Source organism: Monopterus albus, unplaced genomic scaffold (assembly GCF_001952655.1).
Source record: "Monopterus albus unplaced genomic scaffold, M_albus_1.0 scaffold51.1, whole genome shotgun sequence".
Classification (NCBI taxonomy): domain Eukaryota; kingdom Metazoa; phylum Chordata; class Actinopteri; order Synbranchiformes; family Synbranchidae; genus Monopterus; species Monopterus albus.
This window is the reverse complement of record NW_018127931.1, coordinates 910,327-913,226: the sequence shown is the minus strand read 5'-3', so window position 1 is coordinate 913,226 and position 2,900 is coordinate 910,327.

The window sequence follows — 2,900 nt, the reverse complement described above, 5'->3', positions numbered from 1 at the left end:
TTGAAGTTTGACCAACTGATCTGATTCATCTGGGTTCATAGATAAATATAAATGAGTATCATCTGCATAGCAATGGAAATTTATGCTGTGTTTCCTGATAATATTGCCTAAAGGGAGCATGTATAAAGTGAAGAGAATTGGACCTAGCACAGAACCCTGTGGAACGCCATGACTAACTTCAGTTTGTGTGGAAGATCATCATTAACATGAACAAATTGGAATCTTTCTGATTTAAAAAAAAAAAGAAGATTTGAACCAATTTAGTGCAGTTCCTTTAATCCAAATGACATTTTCAAGTTTCTGTAATAAGATGCTGTGATCAGTGGTGTCAAAAGCAGCACTCAGATCTAAAAGGACAAGAACAGAGATGAGTCCTTTGTAACAAATCAATCTTGTGTAAGTGGTCACATAACTGCTTTGCAACAGCCTTTTCAAAGATTTTAGAAATAAAGAGGAGATTGGATATCAGATATATAATTAGCCAGTACACGTGGGTCGACAGTAGGCTTTTTGAGTAGAGGTTTAATTACAGCAACTTTAAAAGCTTGTGGAACATAGCCTGGTAATAGAGAGAGGTTAATCAGATCTAGTATGGATGTGTTGATTAGGGGTAAAACGTCTATGAGCAGCCGGGTCTGGATGGGGTCTAAGAGACATGTTGATGATTTAGATGAAGCAATTGTTGAGGTCAACTCAGAGAGATTTATGGGAGAGAAGCACTCTAAATATAAATGAGGTCTTACAGCTGATTCTAAAGCCATTGTAGTAGATGGCACATCTGTGAGAGAATGATTTGATACATTTTTTTTCTCTAACAGTTGTGATGTTATTTGTAAAGAAGCTCAGGAAGTCATTAGGGCTGAGATCTAAGGGAATATTAAGCTCAACAGCACTGTGGCTCCTTGTCAGCCTGGCTATAGTGTTGAAAATAAACCTGGGGTTGTTCTTTTTTCCTCTATCAGTAATGAATAACATTTGGTTCTAGCACTACGAAGGGCTTTTTATATGTTATTAAACTATCTTTCTAGGCTAGAAAAAAACTCTTCTGACTTAGTGGAGCGCCACGTCCTTTCCAGTTTTCATGATGCCTGCTTTAGGGAGCGGAGCTGCGAGCTGTACCACGGGGCTAGCCTCCTCTGTTTCACTGCCTTCCTTTTCAGAGGGGCAACGGTATCAAGTGTCATATGCAGGGAGGCTGCAGTACTATCAGCAAGATTATGAACTTGTGTAAGAGTCAAGTTAAGGTGGCCATCCTCCATTGTGCTGACACATGGCACTGAAGTAAATAATGATGGAATTATTTCCTTAAACTTGGTAACAGCATTGTGAGATAAACATCTACTGTAATGGAATTTTTCCCCCACATAGTGTATAATCCATTAATGTAAATTCAAAAGTTATTAGAAAATGGTAAAACAGAAGAGGGTTTTGGGGAAAAACTATTAAGTGTTCAGCTTCGATGCCATATGTCAGAACAAGATTAAGGGTGTGATTAAAACAGTGAGTGAGTTTACTTAGTTTGAGAAAAGCCAACTGAGTCTAATGAATTGAATGCAGTGTTGAGGCTGTCATTGTCAGCATTTACATGGATATGCAGTGTTGAGGCTGTCATTGTCAGCATCTACATGGATATTAAAGTCACTCACCATGATTATTTGATCTGTTCTAAGCACTAAATCAGACAGAAGGTCTGAGAATTCTGGACTCAACTCTGTGTTGTCATAATTTAGGTTGTAAAATAAACTCGTCCAGATTTCTAGATATGAGAGCAGCACCATCCAAAGTGGGATGGATGCTATCTCTGCTAATCAGGCCAGGTTTTCCCCTAAATGTTTTCCAGTTGTCTATGAAGCTCATATGGTTTTCAGGACAACACCTAGACAGCCAGTGGTTGAATGACAACATGCGGCCAAACATGTCATCACTGGTCAGATTGGGCAGTGGTCCACAGAAAACTACTGAGTCTGAAATTGTTTTTGCGAAGTTACACACGGACTCAACATTAATCTTAGTCGGGAGTCATTAGCGCTGACGTGATTAACAATCTTACTGTATTTACGCATATCCTTAGCAGCTTCAAATACGATTTGATGTCGCCAACCCTGGGACCAGGAATACATTTGAATATGGCCGCCAATGTCTCTAGCTTCACGTCTCTGACCATGGAGTTGTTTTCTCAGAGATCTGGGGAACAATTAATCTCCTTCACGCATCTTTAATTTTTTTTTATTTTTTTTTTATCAATTACTAAGCTTACAACATTTGAATAGAAGTAAAACAGGTTACAAAAAGCTTTTTTTCCTTAGCAATCTTATATGATCAGACTGTTTTATTTGAAATTTAGGCATTTTTTAGACATATTCATGGGCTGTGGATGTGGCTATTGTCCAGTTTGTGACAAGTCCACCTAAAACATAGAAAATAATGCTATAGTAACAGAACACTCATAACTACAAAAGTTGCAAAACCTCACATCCATATTGAATGTCTAACCAGTACATCATGTGTCATTATACAGTACTACCACCATGTGGTCATAATGTATTAATATATGGTTTAAATAATAAAGATAACACACACTTTTAAAGCTATATTCTTAATTGAAATTTTATTTTCACACTGCATCTGATATTTCAATCCCCTACATTTGTACACATCAGGGAGAAAGAACAGTTGTATTTTCATAAAAGGAAATTTGCAGTCAAATTTCAAAATAAGATACAACTACAAGGATAATTAAGAGTCATCATGAATACTTAACAGCTTTCTTCTGTTTTGGGGGATCGTGCAAGTATGGAACAAAAAATACGTTTCTGTAACATATAATTTCACTCTTGCATGGTAAACAATGTTGTGAGTCAGTGGAAAACCTTTGTTAAAGTAGCAAAAATGTCCCCCCC